The 24,013-nt window shown below is 39.0% G+C and overlaps 1 long non-coding RNA gene across 1 annotated transcript in view; it reads right to left on the bottom strand.

Annotated features, from left to right (window-relative positions):
- Positions 1-13,232, bottom strand: part of LOC141548535 (uncharacterized) — a 240,185-nt gene extending 226,953 nt beyond the window's left edge. The window contains exons 1-2 of the long non-coding RNA XR_012483993.1: positions 13,168-13,232; positions 12,747-12,948 (exon numbers count right to left, since the gene is read on the bottom strand). This is a non-coding gene — a long non-coding RNA (uncharacterized LOC141548535). The remainder of the gene's footprint in view (positions 1-12,746; positions 12,949-13,167) is intronic.
- Between the last annotated feature and the right edge of the window lie 10,781 nt (positions 13,233-24,013).

Here is a 24,013-nt window from a genome sequence, read left to right as displayed (position 1 = left end):
TGTTTCCTGTTTCCTGCTTTGGCTTCAAACTTAAAAGAGACCAACTTTGCATTAGGCTGGAGAGCCAAACCTCTGTCTGAATAGCAGAGATTTTTGTAATCAGGGGCTCTATACTATGAGAGTGCACAAATAACTTTTTCATCTGATATCAACTCCAGGGAAAGCCCACCAAGAGGTTGCTGGAACCAGAGGGTACTAAGCTGCCCCTAAGCTAAAAGTGAGGTATGTGGTATAGTGCAGAGTGAGTGAGCTTAATGACCCCCTTAGGCCTCAGATGATAAAGGAGATGAGGCAGGATGGAAGTGAGACTCAGGAAAAGTTCAGCTATGCCTTTCTAGTAAAGAGGAAAAAGCACAAAAGATCAAGTACTCTGCTCAGTACTATCCACTAGTGTTATAAAGAGAAGACATAGCAGCTAGCAAATGCACAACAACTGAGAAACAAAAATATTCTCCACTTACCATGAATTTTACCTGTCTGCATTTTTTAAATTTGACAGATAAAATAGATGACAGGAAAAAAGAATGTTCAAAGCTTTCTCAGTCTTACACTTGTGATTTTCCATCTTTTTTTTTTTTTTGCATGACAATAGCCAATGATAAACTTCTACCTTATTGATCTTTAGGAAGCATGACATGGCATTCTGGACATCGAGCCCCTTCACAGCTTGCTGGGGACCAATCACAGGAACTCTTCCAATAGCCCAAGAGTCAAATCAAGTCTGCATTTCATCATGTATAGTGCTCTTTTGAAGAGCAAAGAAACTAGGCTGGAATAGCAACACCTTGACAAACCTCAACTCTGGTTTCAGACACTTCAGCCATGTGAACCACTTAAATCCTTATTTGCCTCAGTTTCTTCAACTATAAAAATGGTGTTAATGGCCTCTATTCCCCAGGGTTATTGTGAGAACTAAATGAAATAATATTTGGAAATTGCCTAAAAATGCTTGGCACACAATAGGGAGTATATATTATTACATTAAGGTATTGGCAGCAGTCAGATAACAGAGATAAAAAGGTACAAAATCTGTCTGTTAAAAAATCTGCTGCTTAGGAACCACTGTCCCTCTCCCCTCTATTCACACCTCCTCTACTGCTCAGGAAGAGTCACATAAACAGAGTCTACTTGGAGTTAGCAGCAAGAACCACAGTGAACTAAGTGCGGAGGATGAGGGGATTGATCCAATGACCTGCAAAAGGTTCTGGGATATGTTTGGGTTCGTACCAGTTGTAAGTAATGATTCTAAGTGCAAAAGTGCTGTCACACTGGAGAAGAAGGGGAAGCAGCTGAAGGAAAGCTCTGGCTTTCCAGAAATGATGCCCAGCGACAGCTGAGAATATGGAAGAAATGCTGAATTATTAGAGCTGGAGAGCAGGGTTGTTGAAGATGTTGGAGCTGGCTCCTCAGAGGGCTCTTGTCTCCTGGAATGGAGGTGGAGGATCACCAATACCAGCATCAGGAAGGACATCAGTTACTGACCACAGACAGAAAAGGATCTGGCCTTCTGAAAGAGGACTTAAAATAGAAGAGCAGCCCTTTTGGTCAGGTGTGTGGTACATCTAGCAAGCTCTGGTTGATAGATATATATATATATATATATATATATATATATATATATATATATATATATATATATATATATATATATATATATATATATATATATACTTGACTCCATACTTGTGGATCAGATCAAGAGTCTTAAAAAAGAAAAATGGTGAGGGAGAAAACTGCTCATATACAGAAATAAGATACCACAGAGTGTAGGAGGTGAGACAGAAATATGGCTAAATGGTATAAAGCAGCAGACATGGATAACCTGGAGATCATCTCAAGGATGGGTAATCAGGACAGTAGAGTGCCTGGATATCACCCACTATACGTGGATCAGTGGAAAGAAATGAAGCTCTTTCATGTGTACAAGAAAATCTCCCAGGAGGACATCACAGCTATCTTCAAGTATGGACAAGGCTGATACATGAAAAAGGAAGAAATTGGTTTGACTTAGCTCCAAAAGGCAGTTCTCATAGCACTGTGGGGAAGCAGATGTATAAGACTTTATATGAGGAAAGCTTTTATATCAATGAGAGGTATACAAAAGTGAAATGAACTCAAGCTAGGCATCTGGGGTGAACAGTGGGTAGAACACTGGGCTTGAGTTTGAGAATACCAGAGTTCAAATCCTAGCTTAGACAATTACAGTTGATCCTGGGTAAATTAGTTAGCGTCTGTCTACCTCAGTTTCTTCAGTGACATTTCCTAGTTGTATGATCATGGATGGGTTTCTGGGATTTAATTTCCTCATCTGTAAAATGGGAGTAAAATACCCACAAAAGTGATGTTCCAATGAAATCACGTATACCAAACAGAAATGCCACCTTGTCTTACAATGACTTAACACTGCTTTTTCTTCTTTTTAATGTAATATTTTATTTTTCCCCAATTACACATTAAAACAATTTTATAGTACCTTGAAGTAGAATAGAACACCAAAACCTATGGGTCTAAAAGAAAGCTGTAGTGACACTGATCTGTGACTTAGAAGATCAAGGTTCAATTTCCCTTCTCTACTACTGACTACAGGGCAAATCACTTGGGGACATGTGGAGCTGAGATTGTTGCATTAGGTGACGTCTGAGATCTTCCCATCTAAACTGTTCTCATTCAAGTGTATGGAAAATCCTGTGTACATTTCTGTCCAGTTTCCCAAGGTTCCAGAGCTTCTGAAGATGGCTTAAATGGGCAAATGATCCCAGGGACTTGACCCTGGGAATTCATGCAATTTGAGACTATTAAGTATGATCTGAGAAATCAGGGGGGAAAAGGCAAAAGATTGAATGAGAAAATAAGAGGAATTAGTTTGACAATGTGCCTTGCCTTCATAATAGTATTTTTGTAGGTATATTCAAATTTCTGCTGAATTTATTATATCAGTGTCTCTGTTTCTACTTTTTATATTGAATTAGGAGATGGTCAAACATACAAAGGCAGAATTTTGCAATACCATAAGAACTGAAACGTTCACTTTGTCTCCCCAATCCTTAGCACCAAGCAGGATGACAACTTTACTATCATGCATTAATAATGAATAACACAGCAGAGAGCTTTTAAAGATCCTGATCGTTAAAGGGGAAGTGCATGGTAGAATTCCCTTTCTTAGGATATGTCTAACTCTGGAAGGCTTTAACACACAGCACCACAGAAAGCCAGCAACGTATTTACTCTGAGTGCATTATCACGATTTTACCTACAGAGGCTATGGCAGGAGAAAGGAATGAATTTAACCTCCCATATTTGTCACAAAGGTCCACTGGTTTAGTTATAGCATTTTCTAATTTGATGAGCCTGCTTGCCAATGGAAGAAAATGTTCGAGAGAAGCTGAGCATGGAATCGTGAGAATGCACTGTCCCGGATCTCTCCCCTAGCTGCCTTTACTAAATAACCCTTTCCTTGGAGATACTCCAAATGCCTGAAAGGAAGGCATTGTTATCTAGATTCTGCAGGCAGGGAAGGGAATCTGGGGAAGGTTCAGTGACATTATCAAAGACATTATAACAAGTCTGGCTGGAGTCACTTCCCCACAATGATGCTCTGACTTGTTAGCCACACCTGGACATTCTTGAAAACTCTTCTCCAAAGAATCCTTGGAGCTTTTGTTTCCCCTGTTTAATTTCTAAGGAGGCAGATGTTTCTGCAGGGAACATCAAACACGAAAATGCAAATTATTAACTCTAAATACAGTGCATTAAAGGAATATGCTCTGAGACTTTTCCAAACTTTTTTCTGATGAGACTGTCACACATCCTGACTTTAGAGAACATTCCTGAATTGCTCAATTGCCTCCTATACTGGCCAAGACCTGAGTCCATCATTTTTATTTGTCCCCACTCTGTGGGGACATTCATTCATGCATGCATGCATTTGTTCACTCACTCATGCACGCACTCAATTACAAACATTTATTAAGCACCTAATATAAATTCCTTAGCTAGGCATTCAAGGCTCTTCTCTCAAACTAGATAGTTCATCTCTTTGCATGCATTTGTTTAAGCCCTTCCACATTGCTGGAGTATACTCCCTCATCTCTACCTCTCTGAATATTTTCTTCCTTTAAGGTTATGCTCAGATTCCACAGCCTCACTGAAACCCACTCTGATCTAATTGTTAGTGCTCTCTCCTTTCTCAGTGCTCCCTGAACTTTAGCTACCTGAGTATATGCTACATCTTCCAGTAGCTATATAGAGGTAATGTAATAGAATGGATGACACACCGGATTTAGAGACAAGAAGGCTCAGGTTTGAACCTTGCCTCATACACATATGAATTGCAAAATCCTTATGGGTCCCTTAACTTCTCTGAGTTTCTCATTCCCCATCTGGTGGATAATACTCATAATGCCTCTGTCACAAGCTTGATGTGAGGTTCAAATAAGATGACATGCTTAAAAAACCTTGTTTTTACAACCAGGCTCCAGCACAGACACAGTAGCAATTCAATAAATGTTTGTCTAACTGAATGTGCCAAAAAAGTTTTAAAAACTGAGGAAGATACAGAGATAAACTACATGGGGGCCCTACCCTAAGGAAATCAAGGCCTAGGTTTAGTGAGGGATAGAGAAGACTTGTTGAGAGTTCACATGATAGAATCAGAGGCTGAAGACTTAGCTTTTCTTTTTCTTTCTTTCCTATTTTTTAAGCAATCAGGGTGAAGTGACTTGTCCAAGATCACAAAGCTAGTAAGTATCTAAGGCTGGATTTGGACTCAAGTCTTCCTAACTCCAAAGCCCATGCTTCATCCTCTGAAGTGTCACCTAGTTGCCTCAAGACCAACCAGGCTTTAAGTCCTCATTTGACCATTTGCTAGCTAAATGACCCTGGACAAATCTTTCCCGTTTTTGAGCCTCAGCTGTGCGATGGGGATTGGAGTTCCAGAAAAGTCCAGTCTCCAGTGGCCAGGGAATCTCTTCAGAGGCACAGGATTGCATTCAATATAATGCACAGAGGAGGGACTTTGACCTAAAGCTCTGTGTAAATTGTGGAACCCCCCTGGAACCCTCTGCTTTGTCTGATTATTTTCCTCTTGAACAACAAAAATCAGCAGAATGGATAAACAGGTTTGCCCGTTTAGGAAGAAAGAGAAAGATGACTTATTGATATTCAGAAAATAGAAATAAAAACCAAGGGAAAATATCCATTGAAATATGCTGCATAAGCTCTTTTCATAGTGGCCAGAAACTGGAAGATGAATGGATGTCCATCGGTTGGAGAATGGTTGGGTAAATTATGGTATATGAAGGTTATGGAATATTATTGTTCTGTAAGAAATGGCCAGCAGGAGGAATACAGAGAGGCTTGGAGAGACTTACATCAACTGATGCTGAGTGAAATGAATAGAACCAGAAGATCGCTGTACACTTCAATGCTGTATGAAGATGTATTCTAATGGAAGTGGATATCTTCAACATAAAGAAGATCCAACTCACTTCCAGTTGATCAATGATGGACAGAAACAACTACACCCAGAGAAGGAACACCGGGAATTGAATGTAAGCTGTTAGCACTACTGTCTATCTACCCAGGTTACTTATACCTTCGGCATCTAATACTTAATGTGCAACAAGAAAATGGTATCTACACACATATATTGTATCTAGGTTATATTGTAACACATGTAAAATGTATGGGATTGCCTGTCATCAAGGGGAGGGAGTAGAGGGAGGGAGGAGGTAATTTGGTAAAATGAATCTAAGGGATAATGTTATAAAAAAAAATTACTCATGCATATATAATGTCAAAAATTTTTTATAAATAAAATTAAAAAAAAAAAGAAATATGCTGCATAAAAAAAATGATAATATGTACTTTGACCTAAGTAGTGGAATAGGACACATTTTTTTTTATGATCCCAGGAGCTTAGATTTAAAGCTCAAAGGGGACTTTGGTATAAGTTTTCACTAGGTGATGACGTTTATCTGCAGCAGTTTACTTTCTTCTAGGTCATAAGAAATCTGGCATCCTTCATTAAAATCCTGGGGCTGTGATTCTAGCCTTGCAGTAAAGGAGGAGTTAAAACAACATGAGCTATAGCACCAACTTTTCCCTTCCCTTTCACCCTATCCCCCCCCCCACCAAAAAAAGAAAAGTAGTGACAAACTGATCAATGCCTATTCTAAGTATTCTCCAACAAGGCAGTATCCAGCCTTTGGCTTGAATCCCAGATCAGACTTCCAACCTATTGAACAATAAACTAGCCCAGTCTTGTGACCTTTCCCATGCAACTAATAAGCATCAGTGCCAAGGGAAACACTTCTGTGTCCTCTAGCTCACGTTGTTAATTTTAGTGGATTGAGCCTTTGTGCCTGGTCATTTCCACTCTGTTGCTTTACCAAGTTTGGATTCCATCCTTGGAACTGTCTGGGCAAAAGTTCATGGAGCCAGACCATGGAGGTAGCCTATGCAATCACAGAGAATGTCAATCTGCTTTGGACAGCTTAGGGAGCTTAATGTTTCCTAGGGATGTGTGTGTGTGTGTGTGTGTGTGTGTGTGTGTGTGTGTGTGTGTATGTTGGGGGAGGAGGGAGAATATATAGGGAAGTTATGATTCCTGTGATCCAGGGCATAAAAAGAAATAATGTCTTCATTACAAAAATAAAAATGTGTTGAAAGTACTTAGACTTGATCCTGGCTCTGTTACATACTGTATAATCTTAAGCAAGTCATTTTCCCCTTTCCCTGGCCTCAGTTTCCCCATTTATACAATGAAGAGATGGGGTTAGATGATCCCTCGGGGTCCTTCCCTTTTTGATATTCTACAATCCAATTCATACAGTCTGGTCTTTGTCCTAGGGGAAAGCTCCGGTTTTAGGTGATATTATGGGGGAATCCCTCAGGAGGAGGGAAATGTCCCGTCTATGTGATTTTTGCAAGATGAATGCCCAAATCAATGAATTTAACTTAATATTATCTTTGAATACCTACATGTGTGTGCATTTGCAACTTTGTTATTCATGTATCTGACTAAAAATATGTAGTGGGAATAAACTAAACAAACCTACCATGTAAAAATGTAGCTAAATTATATGTAATGTTATCAATAGATCATACATCTATAGTACCTTACAGTTCAAAAAAACTCTTTCATTCCCATCCTATGAATTAGGCAATACAGGGATTTTTTTCAGATGATAAAACTAAAGCTTTGAGAGGTTAAGTTAATTTATTCAGCACACGATCATTAATCATCTAGTGTGTATAAAGCCCTGTGTTAGGCATTAGGGAAAGTACAAAGTATATAAAAGGCATGCTCTCTGTCCTCATAAACCTTACAACCCAGTGGAGGAAAAGGGGGGAACAGGCCGAAAGATAACTAACAGTCTGTAGTACATACAGTAGAGAGGTATAAAACAGAGCATCGAATGGGTTAAAGGCAGATGGTCATTACTGACTGGGGTAGAAATGGGAAGCAAGGCTTCTGGGAAGAAATGTCATTGGAGATGAGCTTTAAAAGATGGATAAAAATTCACGAGAAAGAGAGGGAAGAGAGATATTATATAAATAGAGGCTAGCATGAACAAAGGCATTTAAATATTCTCCATTCATTAATACAAATATTGTGAATTTATTTATCTCTGGGTACACTGCTTCCCCCCCAAAAAAAAGTAAGCTTCTTGAGAGTATGGACTATTTTTATCTCTCTATTCCCAGAATAGCTTCATACCTTGGATAGACTAAGCAATTCATAAACACTTGTGAACTGAACTGATTTGGAAGATAGTATGTACTTCAGTTTGGCTGAAGCCTAGAATATATGGAAGGAAGTAATATGACATAAGGATGGAAAAGGAGGCTGGTACCTAAATCTGAAGGGCTGTGAATATTAGTCAGGCAATGATTATCGAACTTGATTCAAGAAGCAACCTATTTAAGGACAAAAATGTCAGAAGTATAACAACAATTATTCTGGAAGTAGTATAAAGAATGAATTGGAGGATAAAATCGGGAGGAGAAGAGAAGTTGGAGGTAAGAAGGCCTACCTCCTCTAGGCTCTTGCTATCAAAGGAAATCGGCCTGCTTGAGATGGACTTATAAGAAGATTCTATCTTCTAAAGTACAATTAATACATTAATACATAATATACTATAAAAATTATTTTCAAAATGCAGAAAAAAAATACTCCATCAAATTCCAAATATCCTCCTAATAAGCCACAGCAGAAGGATAAGGCAAGGAAGGAAAATTATAAACCTTAAGGAATATTGATTCAAAAATTTTAAATAAAATATTGATCAAAAGTAGTTTATGATAGAAGTTGTGAATTAGTCCTGATGTTCTAGAAAGTAATCTAGAAATATGCTAAGAAAGTTATTAAAATGTCTATACCCCTTAACCAAGAGATTCCACTAAGCAAAGACTCCAGAGGTCAATGACAAAAAGAAAAGCCTTGTATTCAACAAAATACTTATAATAGCCTTTTGTAGTAATAAAGAACTGGGGAAAAAAAAGTATATGTCTATCGATTGGGGAATTGCTATATAAATTGTGGTATGTCAATGTAATGGAATATTTACTTTACTGTGAAGGAAAAAAAATGAGTATGATTAATACATTGAAGCATTGTAAGACATATGTATGGATACAAACTGAGGTAAGTAGAATCAAGAAAACTACAGATGTACACTGACTACAACAATGTAACAGGAAATAACAACAAAATAAAACTGAATGTTATGAAATTGTAACTGAAAGTAGATCCAGTGAGGAAGCATAAAGGGTACTTCTCCCACTTTTTGCAGAGGTGAGGGACTATGGGTGTGGAACAATAAATGTAATATCAGATTTTTCAATGTATTGGGTTAGTTTTTTCAAATTTTTCCCCTTCTGAATTGTTGTTAAATTCTTTGTTTATTCTCTTTTTACTTTGTTGGCTCTGGTGTCATAATAAGAAATGTAATGATGTAAACACAGAGATATAAAAATATGTTTTCAAAAGAGAAGGTATTCCAAAAAATATGTGTGGGTGGTACTAAGAGGCTTGTTAGATTAGTGGCAGTGGCAGAAAGATAAGAGATGGAAGCAAAAGCTTAAGGTTTGGTACAAGGGGAAAGTGGGTAAAAAAAAAAAAAAGATGAACAGACTAGGGAGAAATGTAGGAAGTTCTATTTGGGGCCTGTTGAATTTGAAAAGGCAATACACACAAGATATTTTGTTGGCAGTTGGAAATTCTGGGCTGTAGCTTAGAAGAAAGATCAAAACTATACATAAAAATGGAATACAAATACACAAGTGAGAGTCTTTATCTTCAAAGAGTTTACCTTCTGTTAAATGACTTGTCCAGCATCACATACAAATGTACAGATATAGAAGATGGAATACCATGTTTGATGGCTATTAAGTAAGCCAGTGTACTAGGATCATACTACAAAGAGAGGAATAAAGCAATAGGAAGCTTAGAAAGGCAGGAAGAGGACTGATTTGAATGCCAAACAAAAGCCTTTACATGTGTGATTCAGGTAGTAAAAGGGAGCCACTGAAGCTCAAAGGGAGTGAGAAAAGGAGGAAATGGGGGTGACATGATCAGACTTTTGCTTTAGAAAAATCATCTTGTCGGCTAGGATGACAGGAAAAGATAATGTCAAATGTTGGAGGGGATGTGGGAAAACTGGGATACTGATACATTGTTGGTGGAGTTGTGAATACATCCAGCCATTCTAGAGAGCGATTTGGAACTATGCTCAAAAAGTTGTGTTACTACTGTGCTTATATCCCAAAGAGATCTAAAAGAAAGGAAAGGGACCTGTATGTGCAGGAATGTTTGTGGCAGCCTTTTTTGTAGTGGCCAGAAACTGGAAATTGAGTAAATGCCCATCATTTGGAGAATGGCTGAACAAATTGTGGTATATGAATATTATGGAATATTATTGTTCTGTAAGAAATGACCAGCAGGAGGATTTCAGAAAGACTTGGAGAGACTTACCTGAACTGATGCTGAGTGAAATGAGCAGGACCGGGAGATCGTTGTAAACTTCAACAATACTATATGATGATCAATTCTGATGGATGTGGTGAAATGAACCAAATCAGTTCCATTTGTTCAATAATGAATAGAACCAGCTATGCCCAGCGAAAGAACTCTGGAAATGAATGTGGACCACAACATAGCATTTTCAATCCCTCTGTTTTTGTCCTCTTGCATTTTTTATTTCCTTCTCAGATTAATTGTACACTATCTCAAAGTCCAATTCTTCTTATGCAGCAAAATATTTGTATGGACATGTATACATATATTGTATTTAACATATATATATATATATATATATATATATATATATATACACACACACACACACATATATATATATATATATATATATATATATATATATATATATATATATATATATATATGTACTTTAACATATTTAACATGTATTGGTCTACCTGCCATCTGGGGGAGGGGATGAGGGAAAGGAGAGGAAAAGTTGGAACAGAAAGTTTTGTAAGGTTCAGTGCTGAAGAATTACCCCATGCATATATCTTGTAAATAAAAAGCTATAATAAAAAAAAAAAGGAAAAAGAAAAATCTTGGCAGGTAGAGGACAGATTGGAGTATGGACAGAAATGAGCAGAGATAACAGTTAAAAAGGTTTTGTGGTAGGCAAGGTGAGAGGGCCTGAACTAGAATGGCTGTGATCAGATATTATAGAAAAAATGGGACAAACAAGAGATGTAAAAGCTGAAAAGACAAGATTTGGGATGGATTGGATATGTGGGGTGAGTGAGGAGTGAAGAGTTCAGGATAGCATCAAAATCATGGGACTGAATGATGAAACGGTGGCCTGGAAGGAAGGAGGATTTTGATGGAAAGATAATGAGTTGTGTTTTGGACATTCAGTTTGAGATGTCCCAAAGGCAATTGGTTATGTGAGGCAGTAGCTGAAGAGAGAAGAGAGCTGCATACATAAATCTGAAAATGACCTGTACAGAAAGAATAAATGAACTCATGGGAACTAATAAGTTCACCAACTGAGAGAGGATAGTATGGGAGTTCCTAACCTTTTTTAAGGTCCTAGACACCTTTGGTAATCTGGTGAATCCTAAAGACTCTTTGCCAGAATAAGAGTTCTTAAACATATAAAATACATAAGATTCAAAGGAAACCAATTATATTGAAACACAGTCATCAAAACACTTTTTTAAAAAGTTCACAGACAGGCACATCGCAGAGGCTTTAGAAAACAGTGAGGGGATAGGATGTGAAGGTACACAGCTTTCTCAAGTAGTCTAGCCAGAAGAGGAAAGATATAGGAAGATACCTAGTGGGGATGATCTGATCAAGTGAGTTTGTTCTGTTTTTAGCATAGGGAAACATAGGTATTCCTATAAGCAGCAGGAAGCCACCACTAAGTAAGGAGAGAATAAAACTGTGAGGGAGTACAGATGATAATGGAGAAAATGTGCTGGAGAGGGTGAGAGAGGAGGGAATCAAGAATGACAAGGAGATGAGCCACCTCTTCTTCTGCCACCAGAGTGAAAGAGGAAATGAAGAAGGAAGACAGGGGTCTAGATTCGATGCTTTCTTTTCTACATCATGACATCTCTTACCTCTATATTGATCAATAAACAAATATCACATATTGCAACAATCTCTAAACACAGACCTGTGATGAATAGCTGTATCATGGGGAGGGGGTATTCAATAAAATGATAAAATCCATTAATAACCAATAGTTCTGCAGAATCTGTCTCCCCCTTCTAGTACCTCAATGAAAGCAAGGTATATAGCCAACTATGTAGAGTAATTACAGAAAAACTCAGAACTTCTGTTCCCTAAAAAAAAAAACAAAAAAAAACACGGTTTTGACCTGTTCCCTAAGGCCTGAAATTTCTTTACTAGAGAACAAGGGCATCTATTTCCATAATAAGAGAAGCGACTTAAAATGCAAGGCTTTGATGAGAAAGGTAATATAGACATTAGTATTTAGATGTAAATGACTAATTCAGATCCTCTCCAGAGAGCAGATACTGAAGAGGAAGGGAGGAAGGGGGCGCAAAGGAGATGAGGGAAGGCGGGAAGGACACACAAAGGTGAGCCTGTGAGTGCCAAAAACAAATTTGGCCAAATTCACAGTTTTGCCAGAGCCAGCCCTGCCTGCCAAACCATTTAACTATATCAAAAAGGCAGGCACTTAATAGGTGCGGCCAGTAGGAATGAAATTCATTGTGTTCCTAGACCTTTAGTCATATATTACATCATCATCTTCATCAACAACAAAGGTTTATCATGACCCTCCTATGGAAAGGGCACTGTATAGACAAAGATCCCCAATCTTGGGATCAGTCAAATTCGGGGGAGAAGATAAAACATATAAGAAGAAGAAAAAATCCAATAAACATGATTATGGTGCAGTTAGCACTGGACCAACAACATGGGTTTTAGAGCTGGCTCTGTCTCTTACAGTTTAACTTTGAGGTCCCTTCTCTGTTAAATGAGATTGAATTCGATGATTAAGACTCTACCAATCTCTGTTGTATGCTGTCTGGTGAGAGATGAACATCAAATGAAAGCTGTGTGCATAATTATTCAGAGGAGGAAGTAATCACAAGGGTTTGGGTACTCAGAAAGGGCATGAAAGAGAAAACAGAACTAAAACTGGCTTTGAAAGGAAGGCCTGAGTCCATGGGAGAGGCAGACAGAGTAATAGAGGGGACAAAGGCACGGGGAAGAGTGCGCATGCATCCTGTACCTGACCAAGGAATCTATGTACACGTTATCCAAAAAGAGCTCCTACAGCTTTTGCTTGAAGACCTCCAAAGATGGGGCAGCTAGGTAGCACTGTGCACAGGGCCCTGGAGTCCGAAAGATATGAAGTCAAACCCAGCCTCAGCTTCTTCCTAGCTTTGTCAGCTGGCAAGCCACTTCCCCGCGTTTTGCCTCAGTTTTCTCATCTGTTCAACGGGAATCAGAGTTGTCGTGAGAACCAAATGAGAAAAAGCGCTTTTCAAACCTTGAAGTGCTGTATCGACGCTGGCTATTTTTTCTTATTAATTCCCAGGTCAGCCAACCCATGCCCCCTGGGGCTGTCCCAAACTCTAAAGCTGCTTTCCCATTCTGAACTTGTGAAGTTGTTCTTTGGAACCCAAGTGAAGGGACTTACCCTTCCTCACCTGCTAGACGGAGGCGCACCCGTTCCGCCTGAGAAGACGCTTCAGACTCCTGAGCGCGCGAGGGCGGGAGCTCTCCTCACCTCAGGTTCCCGCCTTTCCCTCCCCCTTCCCCCGCCGTCCAATTAGAGCGCCACACCTTGCTGCTAGGAAACAAGCTCGGCCCCCTCATGATGGACATTCGACAGTAGCCTGCAGGGTCACACTGAGGGGCAAGGGGGTAGGCCAATGCAATCTCTTCACGTGACCTTCCTAGCCCCGCCCCTTTCTGCCCCACAATCCCTTTCTCACCTCGCGCGACAAGTTGGCCTTGTGTGGTCGACAGGCAGATCTCCTTAAAGTGTTCAGCTGAGAAAGAGAGGCTTCCCTCCTCGCTGGTGTGAAGCAATGGCCTCATTCTCATAGGAGACTTCCCAAGTCTTCCCTGAGGAGCTCCGTGTGGCCCCTGTGCTGTCCGGGCCTGGGAGCGTTTGGTCACCCGTGCCTCAGCCCCTCCTGGAAGAACTATGTGGGGGGAGGGGAGAACTTTGGAAGCCAGAACAATACTAGACTTGAGAGGGACCTCCAGTCCTCAAGTACTGGGCTTCTTAAACTTGGTCCACTTGCAACCCCCAGGGAAATTTTTAAGTGACCCCACATAAATAAGTACATAGACTAGGTATACTAACCGAGCATTGATAATCATAATTTCACGACCCCCATAGTTCGTTAAAAAAAAAAAAAAAAAAAAAAAAACCTATAGGGTGGTGACCCAAAGTTTAAAAGCTGGGTCCTAGTCCGGCGTCTTCATTTACAGATGAGCAGAAACTAAGGCTTATATTGGAGAAATACCTTGTGCAAGGTCACACAGGTACAACCCGGAACTTCTAATTCCAAATCCAAAACTCTTCCCACTGGACCATTTTACATTTTGTCATCCTTGCTGCAGTCTGATTTTTCCCTGCCTCTATGCTTCAGACTACCAGCATCTAGTGAGGCATTCCCTGGCCTTTTCCCTTACATGGTGGCCTGGGGACTTGGCCAAATCAAAGACTATGAGAAGCTTACTGGTATTGTGGTGGCAGAGGAAGATCAAGAAAATAGAAGAGAAGACCAGGTACTACTAACCCCTTATTCACCTTGAACAATTTCTCTTTGACATTCTTCAGGAAGAGAGGAGTAATTCCCATTACTCTTCATTTTAATCCACCAAGTATTTGCTTACTACCTAATATGTGGCATGCAGTGTACCAGGACAAAAATAAAACAGTCTCTGCTCTTAGGGAGCTTACATTCTATTAGAGGAAAACACCATGCACACAGAGAAGAAAACTCATTCTCTTTCTCATTTTCTTTATATGTGTATACATATATACATATACATACATACATACACACACACACACACATATATACACATATATATGTGGTCGTTGGCAAAGAAACTGAAATGGTTGATCATTTTCTTCAATTCATTTTACAGATGAGGAAATTGGGACAGCAGAGTAAAGAGACTTATCCCCAGTCCTACAGCTAGAAAATGTCTTAGACTAGATTTAAATTCAAGAAGATTAATCTTTCTTACTCTAAGCCTGGTGCTTTATCCATTTAATGTACCTGCAAATATATAGATAATACAGAGATAGATAGAAAGACAAATGTCACCATTTGTCACAAAGATAGATAAATAGATATCACCATTTGACAGATACATAGATAAATATGAATATATGTATATTGTCATACCTTTCCTAGAAACAATTGTACGGTTGACTAAATTATCAATCCCGAGCAAAAGATGAGTAGGGCAGAGGGAATAGGGAGAAATAAATGTAGATAGACCAAATATTACCTTGACTTATAATTCCACAGAGAAAAGAGATGTTGTCTTCTAGATCTCCTTGGACTTTTCTCTTCATTACCTGAAAACTCTTTGAAGAGGACCCAGCACTACTATCTTTGATCTTGTACATTGTCATCACAGACATTCACACCAGGGGAAATAAAAAGGATTAAAAATATTTAATCATACATTTGCTGTAATAGTGTCCCATGAGTTCACAGATGTGTGCATAAAAGAACATAAGCACAGGTAAGAAGTGATTCCTTAACACTGTATTGGGGTTTGAAAAACTATTAAAGAAGAAAGCATTAAACACCACAGCTTCTGATAAATATACAAAATATAAAGAACCAGCAGGGTGAATCTGACATCTCCTAAGTTATCATTGAGAGATTGGAATATGCCTATAGAAAATTATACCTAATATAAAAGGAGCAAACTAGATAAAAGTATTGATATTTGTGCACGCACGTGCATGCATGTGTGTGTGTGTGTGTGTGTGTGTGTGTGTGTGTGTGTATGCATGTGATGTACTCTTATGTTAGAAGATCCGTAAGCTGGCAGGTGTTAGTGCAGTGGAGAGTATTTCAGTATTTCAAGAAAGGGAGAAACAAGAAGCATATTGTCTTGGGAGTACAGAATTAGGTAGGAGGAAGGGAAACAGATCACTAACCTGGCACTATAAGCTCAAAATGAATCAACAGTATGAGTTGGCAGCTAGAAAAACAAATGCTGTCCCACACTCTGTTAGGGAAGGCAGGCAATGGCCTCACAATGCCCTGCCATGTCAGACCTTTTTCCGGTGTATTGCATTTGGTTCTAGGTGCCAAATTTTAGGAGGTACATTGATCAGCTGAGGAAGATCCGAGCAGTGAATCTAGAGCAATGATGAACCTCACTATCATGCACTATGAGGATAGCTTATTGTTGCTGGTAGCCTGGAGAAAAGATGACTTAGTGTGCCTGGGTCTGAAGTACTGAAAAAACTGGCATGTGGAAGATGGAGAGGAGATGGAGAAAGATCTAGAAAACCTGGGTGGAAGTTATTTATAAAGAGACAACTTAATGTAAAGAAAAGCTTCCTGACTTAACATTTACTTGAGTGGGCTGACCTAGAGCTGAAGCACACTTTGGAGGGCATATAGTCCAACCCCATCATTTTAAAGATGAAGAAACTGGGGCCCCAATAGGTGAAATCAGTAGATCCACTAGCATTTATTAAACTCCTGTCGTGTGCCAGGCAGTGTGCTAAGGGCTAGAGATACAAGTAAAGGCAATAGACAGTTCCTCCCCTTAATGAGTTATCATCCCCATGGGAAAGACAATCTGAAAATATCTGCACATATAAAATGTATACAGTATAAATGGAGGAGGAATTATCTCAGAGGGAAGGCATCAGCAGTAGGGTACAGTGGCTACTTCTGAAGGTGGGACTTGAGCTGATTCTTGAAGGAGGCCAGTCAGGAAAGCATTTAGCACAGTGCCTGTAGCAGAGTAAGTACTTAATGTTAATCCGATTGGATTTTTTGGATTCGATTGGAAGCCATATTTTTATATGATCTAGCCAAGGGCACAAAAGTAGAAAATATAAGAGTGGGGAATTGAATCCAAATAGATTCTCAGGTCAGTGTTCTTGACACAATAGCAGCACCGAGTCCCCCTTCACTAGAGAGCTTTGAGCCAAAGTTGCATGAGCCCTTGTCCAAAATGACAAAGAAGAGTTTCTTCTTCAGGTCAGGTCAAGGTTAGATGGGAGGACCTCTTATATATCAATTGGAATTGGTTAAAGTACTTGATAATAAATATGTATTTCCTGATACCTATATATTGGTTTTTCTAAAAAAAAAAATTCCTACTTAACTGTTTTATTTACATAGATTTACATGAGGTACAAAGGATTGTTGGGGCACTGATGGGTGGGAGTGGCAGTTAGTTAGAGGTGGCAGGATAAGAGCTTTCATTGAGGAACCACAAGTCTTAGATCTTTGAGTAGCAATCCCAAGAGACTTGTTTATGAGCACTTAGTTATTAAGTATGAGAAGCAAGAATATGAAGCCAAATTCTCCAGCTCCCAATACAGCTCTCTGGCCACTGGCCCTAAATAGCAGCTCTGAGCCCAGTAAGTATTGGCCTGTGAATTGGCCCACAAGCATTAGCAGAGACACCATCCTGAATCTTCCTCTGAGAAACTTCACTGCTTTGCATTTCCCAGCCTCTTGTTTTGCTACTCGTTTTGTCTCCATTAATTGGACCCCCTGACCTGGCCCTCATCTTTTCATTCTCATTAATCTGTGGCTTCAACGACTTCCCCCAGAAAAAACCTAGCAGGGGTAACACCTGGGGACCAAATATAACAGGGTTCTTAAGGATATTTCAGCAGCAGCCAAGCATTCACAGAATGATACCTGTGCCTGTTAGAGACATCTCTCCCTGAGCACTCCTACCCACTGTGTGCAGAAGGCCAGCTGAGCTCCTACGCTATGGTAGCTTCCAGCAGTGCTGATGAGAACATTTTTGATTAGCCCACCCTGGTTTCCTCTCAGTTATATGGACAATCATGATGCTTCCATAAGCACTCTTGAAGTGAGAACTAAACTAACTCATTTCTGTATGGATTTAGATGAAATCAGGCTAGGTGGAAAGAATGTGGCACTAATAAAAAGGAGCTGGAGAAGAATTAACTAAAATATTCATAAATGCTAATTCAGACTAACTGCTTCTCTTGGAAAACTTTTGTCAGGCCGGCATTGTTCCCAACTATGAAAACGAATGCCCAAGATAATAACCAAGAGTAATTACGTACTTTGCAAACACGTAATTGAGAAAATAATAACAAAGGGGACAGAGAAAACCTGTCCATTTTGCTTTTGGAAGAAAATTCAAATGATGCTTCACCCAGAAACACTTACGTAATCAACACTTAATGAGCTGCAAAATGCCACAGTCCTCTTATTTTCCAGCAGGTATTATATATAAGCTCATAAAACCATGTTATTTTAAGAGAAGGGGAAAAAACCCATAGCTATTACAAAGAGACAAGCTCTGTGCTATTTGACTATAATAAATTTTTTCCTTCCTGACACTCTAAATGCCTATAATTTGAGTCACTAAGACCATACATAAAGTTTTACTAGCAGAGCTGAAGTACCTTATTATCTTTGCTATTTATAGAGTGTAGCAGATTCACCTGGTATCTGGGTCTCTGGCATCTTTGGTTTCAGGAGTGTGTGTGTGTGTGTGTGTGTGTGTGTGTGGTATATACATCTATGTTGTCTGTGTGCTTTGGTTTCAGGGGGTATGAGCATGTGTGTAAGACAGATATCACAAACTCAGAGACAGGACCTTCTTTAATCAGGGCTGATAACTCATCTTTGATTCCATGCCAATAGTACAAGTGACTTTTCTCTACAAAGAGAAGTCTCTTAGAAAAGAGAAAAGAGAAATCACAGTGTAATGAAGGGTAACCCTTATGATAGAAGGAGGTTCAAGAATGTGTGGTAAAAATCCATGGTTTGAAGAAACTTAGTGATATGTTGTTGTTGATAATACCATAGATTTGCTTGAAATTTACCTTTGAAGATCTGCTCTCTCCTTTAGATTATGAGCTCCTTAAGGACAGGGACTAACTTTTACTTCTTTTTTGTATCCCCAACTCAAAGCCCAGTGCCTGGATAATAGTAGGTACTTAATAAACATTTTTAAAATGACTGCCCATGGTATTTAAATGGTTAATCAGGTGTCTATAAATGCACTTGCAATTATGGAGGAAATTCAAAAGACTTTGCTTCCATTTCCTCACCTTTCATTCTCTTCTCAACCTGTTGCAATCCAACTTCTTCCCCTACTATTTGACTGAAAATGCTCTCTCCAAGGTTCCTAAGAATCTCTTCATTATTAAGCATTGTGACTTTTCCTCAGGTCTTACTGTTCTTTCCTTCCCTGGAGAATTTTATACTCACAACTCCCACTAGAGTTGAGCCAAGAAGAGTGTGACATAAATGCATACAATGTCTTCCAGTCATCTTGTTCTTATTATGTATGCACTTATTTATGTTCATGTTGTCTCCCTATTAAAATGTAGGCTCATTAAAGCAGAGCTAGAGTTTCACATAGTACCTGGCTCATAATAAGAGCTTCAGAAATACTCAGTGATGATCTAGAAAGGGAACTGACCAAAAGTAGTATGAAAGATACCCAACTAGGGGAGAAGAATGTCACAGAAAGCATTATGCTAATTAAATTAGTTCAGCTTCCTCACTTTACTCAGGAAACTGAGGCACACAGAAGCAAAGAACAGAACACAAATCACATTATAAGTGCTGCAGCTGGAATTCAAATCCTTCCAGTGCCAGCTTAGTACCTTTGTCTCTATGCCATGCTGCCTCCTTAGCTTCTAGTCATACAATAAACCCTCTCTATAATGTGAATAAGAGCTACACAGAATGGGTTGGCATGGATGGGCTGAGATCTGCATCACTGAGGCAAATCCTCAAATTGATGAGATCACACATGCATTAGAATATTTGAATAATCTACTAAAGCAGAAATTCTGTACCTTTTCAGGGTCCTAGACTCTATGGAGTATCTGATAAGGCTTATGGTATCCTTAGAATCATGGTTTAAGAGTATAAAATCAAATATTTAGGATTACAGAGGAAGCCAGTTATACTAAAATGTAGCTATCAAACTTTTTAAAAAGTCAAGTTCATTGACTGTAGGTTAAATCTTCTCTCTAGAGTGAGGTGACAGAGTGAGACTTCAGTATTCTTCCTTTTTCTTTGTATTTTGTGATCAAAGTTTCTACACATTGGTACAAAAATGTACCAAATTGCTGTTTGAAAAAAGATAGATTTTTTTTTTATGCTGCAAAAAATAAGTACACAGTGAGTGAGTGTGTGTGTGTGTATGTATGTATGTATGTAATAGTAGTCAATAAATATTTATTAAGGGCCAAGTAAGTGCCAGGACCATTGCTAATTGATGAGGATACTAATAAGAGAAAGAAAATTAATCCCTGCCTTTGAGGACTTTAACATCTAATAAGGAAAGATAGTGCACAAAAGGAAGCTGAAAGGGATTGGGGGGTTGAGAGTGGGAGAAACTGTTGTCAGAAGGTCCCAGATTCTGGCATTTGATATTCTTACAGTAGACTTTGGGAGGAATTCATTGCTCTTCCCTCTAGCCCTCCAATCAGAGGGAAAAAGTAACTGAGGCTACTGAGAAAGTTGAAGATCTTATCTGGAGGGAGGCATGAAACCAAGCTGAGCAGCTGATGGGAAATGACAGCATCATTCACGCGTGGTTTATATGCTGTTTCTTAAGGGGACAAGGACAGGAAATGTCTACAATCCTTGCTTTCTAATAATATGATTTAGAATAATATCATTTAGCTAGTATTATAGTAGCTAAAGACTGCTTTATATTGAAGCACATTTGGGGGTAATGTGCCTATGGCACATTCTGGCTCTGCAATTCCGAGCCTCCAACTCTTAGGGAGCTCCTGGAAAACTCTAAAATGACCAATTTTAAGGATATTATACACAAGTTGCTGATCTGTATCTATAAGGGAAGTTTTCATGATGAGAGTTGTCCACAGAGATGAAATCATTTTGGACCATTCCTACCCCTTTTACCTTTGGGAACATAAAACAAAAAAAAAATTAACGCAGAGATAAATCATGAAAATCTGCCCCAGTGGTTAGCTAGCATGTTCATTCTAGAGTCTCTTCAATATTAGAATTGGACCTTTGATGTATACTAGAATATATCAGTTTGTGACTGGATCTCTCCCAGAGTGGAGGTTGTTGGTCTAGTTGGTGCACTTTTTAGGTAGCAAGGGCATAGGAAGAAGACTTGTTATCCTTATGGTTCACAAAATCAATAAGTGCAAAATGGGGAAAGCCTAGCTAGATAACCCCTTTTTTAAAAAAAAGAACTGGGGATTTTAGTGGACTGCAAGCTCCATACAAGTCAACCATATGAGATAGCATTAAAAAAGTTAACACTAATGTGATATAAGTCAACAAAAGTTATGATCTTGTACTGTGTTAAAAGACATAGCTTCCCTATGTAGTAATAATGATCACGGCCATCCTTGGAGAAAAAAAAAAAAAGAAAAAATGTATCTATATTTTCATTGGGAGGTAGTAATGGTGGTGGTGTCATGTGTAAAGTTGGATTTGCATATCCAACAGATAATGCATATTTTCATTATACTTAATTGCCTTTTTCTGGGGGTTTAGAGGTGTTTGTTATATGGGAAAATTCAATGGAAAACTTTTCTGTTGTCCTCAGGCTTCTTTGTGAGCTACAGCTCCTTCTGAAATTCAGCATTCCTGGTGCTATAATTAAAGAATTATGTCACTCTTGTATTCATTCCATGCTATCTTCTTTGGATTCTATCTTGTGTACATAATTTTAAGTTAAAAATTAAAAATAAATTAGATAAAAAAATTTTTTAAAAAGACATAGCTTAGGGGCAGCTAGATGGCGCAGTGGATAGAGCACCAGCCTTGAATTCAGGAGGACCCGAGTTCAAATCTGGTCTCAGACACTTAACACTCCCTAGCTGTGTGACCCTGGGCAAGTCACTTAATCCCAGCCTCAGGGAAAAAAAAAAAAAAAAAAAAAAAGACATAGCTTCCAAAAATAAGGAGGTGATAGTCCTGCTTTTCTCCTTTTCTCTGCCCTTGTTGAACCCCATCTGGAGTATTCATTTCAGGTGTCCACACTCCAGGAAGGTCATGGATAAGTTACAGAGTGTCCAGAGAAAGGTAACCAGGATTGTGAAGGGCCTTCATTCCATGCCATATGGGGATCAATTGAAGAAGCTGGAGATTTAAAACTTGAAGACTTGAAGGAGATATATGACAGCTGTCTTCAAGTTTTTGAAGCACTGTCACGTTTTTTTTTTTTTGTTTGTTTGTTTTTGGGGTTTTGTTGTTGTTGTTGTTGTTTTTTGTGTGGGGGGTGGAGTTTGGTCTGATAAGTGGGGTTATAATGATTTGCTCAAGGTCACATAGTTGTGTTAGATTCTGAATTTGAACTCAGGTCCCCTGATTCCAAGATCAGTGCTCTATCCACTGCACCATCTAGTCAACCCTGTGTCATATGGAAAAGAGATTTGAGTTCTGATAGGCCTCACAGGATAGAACCAGAAACGATGAATGGAAATTGCTAAGGGTCAGAATCAGGTCTAAAGGAAGGAAATGGTTCCTAACAAGAGCTGTCCCACAATGGCATGATCTACCTTAGGAAGCAATGTCAGATCATATATTGAGTATGCTGTGCAGAGCATTTTTATTCAGTATGGGCTGGACTAGCTGGCAGCGGAAGTTCCTTCCAGTTCTGAGAGTCTATGCCTCTGTGACCCTGCTGCTATTGGAGAAAGCCAGTATAATAAACTAGAAAGTACAATAACTCACATCATGAAAACACTCTATGGTTTATAGAGCACTTTCTTCACAACAATTGTATAGCTATATAATCCTAGACAAGTCAGAGTTCAGTTTTCTCATCCACAAAATACCCAATCAACCAATCAGTGGACATTTATTAAGTACCTACTATGTGTTGGGCATGGTGCTAATGCTGAGGATACAAAGGGAGCAGAAGACAGTCCCTGTCCTAAGGAGTTTATAATCTATTAGAATTTATAATAGAATTTCTACTTCATATCCAGAAAGGAAACTTATTACTACTATCACCAGCCTGCCCTCCAAACTTGCATGGAATCTTGAGGCTAAGAAAATCACAACCTTACCCTCCTAAGGATGACTCATACTAATTTTACCTCTTGTCCAGCATTTTGGCCTCTCTACTCTTAGGCTTCTCCTTCTTCCATCTTCCACTCAGTTGACAAAATGATCTTCCTAAACTGTATCTAACTATGTCACTCCTTTGCTCAAAAACATTTTGTGGCTTCCTAGCATTTCTAGAATAAGATATAAATGCATCAGTCTCACATTTAGAACTTTCTACACTGTGGTTCCATCTTCACTTTCTAACCTTATTTCATATTATTTCCCTTCTCTTACTCAGTGTCCCAGGCATATAACAATATTAAGTCCCAGGAAAATTTGATATTCAATCTCTGCATTTTAGACTTTTATATAAGTTGCTCCTCAAGCCTGATATACACTCCCATTTCACCTCTGCCTCTTAGAAGCCTGACCTTCCCTCAAGTCTCACCTTCCTACAGCATGACTTTCCTTCCACCTTGGCTCACCCCACCTCTCCTAAGTTGTGGAGGCTCTCTGGACTCTCAAAGTAGCCTTTCCTTATATGTTTACATTTTGTATCTCTCCCCCAGACTCTAATAGAATATAAGTTCTTTTAAAAATTTTTGTTTTCTGCTCTTGTCTCCCCAGCACCTAGTGCAGGACAGAGTAAATACTTGATGAGGATTTCTTGAATAGACTGAATCCTATAAACTTAATTTTATTTTAGCAGTGGTATTATGACTGAAGCTCTGAAAATGCATTTGAAAGAGCTATGTCATATTGGTGACCATCAGGAATTCTCACTAATGGATTCAAGGCCAATGATAGCTAATGACAATAATGACTCCCACTTAGATTTTGCTTTAAGGCTTACAAAGTATTTTCCTCAAAACAGCCTTAAGAGGTGGGTTGTTAAAAGATTGGTTTTATGACCTCATATTATTATGACAGGCAGAATATTATAGTGGATAGAGGGCTACATTTGGAGTGATGAAGACCTGAATTTGAATCCTACCTATTCATTAGTTCTTTGACTCTGGATCTTCTTGGTACTCAGTTTCTTCAGCTGTGAAATGAGGAGGTTAGAGCTGATGACCTCCTGGAATCTTCTTTCCAACTCCAAATTTTCATTCTGACACATGAGGATACAGACTTGAAGAAAGGAAATAGCTTGTCTGATCTATTTTGAACCATTCCATCAGCAAATTCTCAAAGCCTGCATTCTTCCCACAATACTTTGCTAAAGCCTGTCTTAATAGAAAGAGGGATTAAACCCTAACAGTAGCCAATAGTGGCATGACTATGC

This window comes from Sminthopsis crassicaudata, chromosome X (genome assembly GCF_048593235.1).
Source record: "Sminthopsis crassicaudata isolate SCR6 chromosome X, ASM4859323v1, whole genome shotgun sequence".
In the NCBI taxonomy this organism is placed as follows: domain Eukaryota; kingdom Metazoa; phylum Chordata; class Mammalia; order Dasyuromorphia; family Dasyuridae; genus Sminthopsis; species Sminthopsis crassicaudata.
This window is presented reverse-complemented; position numbering and strand designations above follow the sequence as displayed.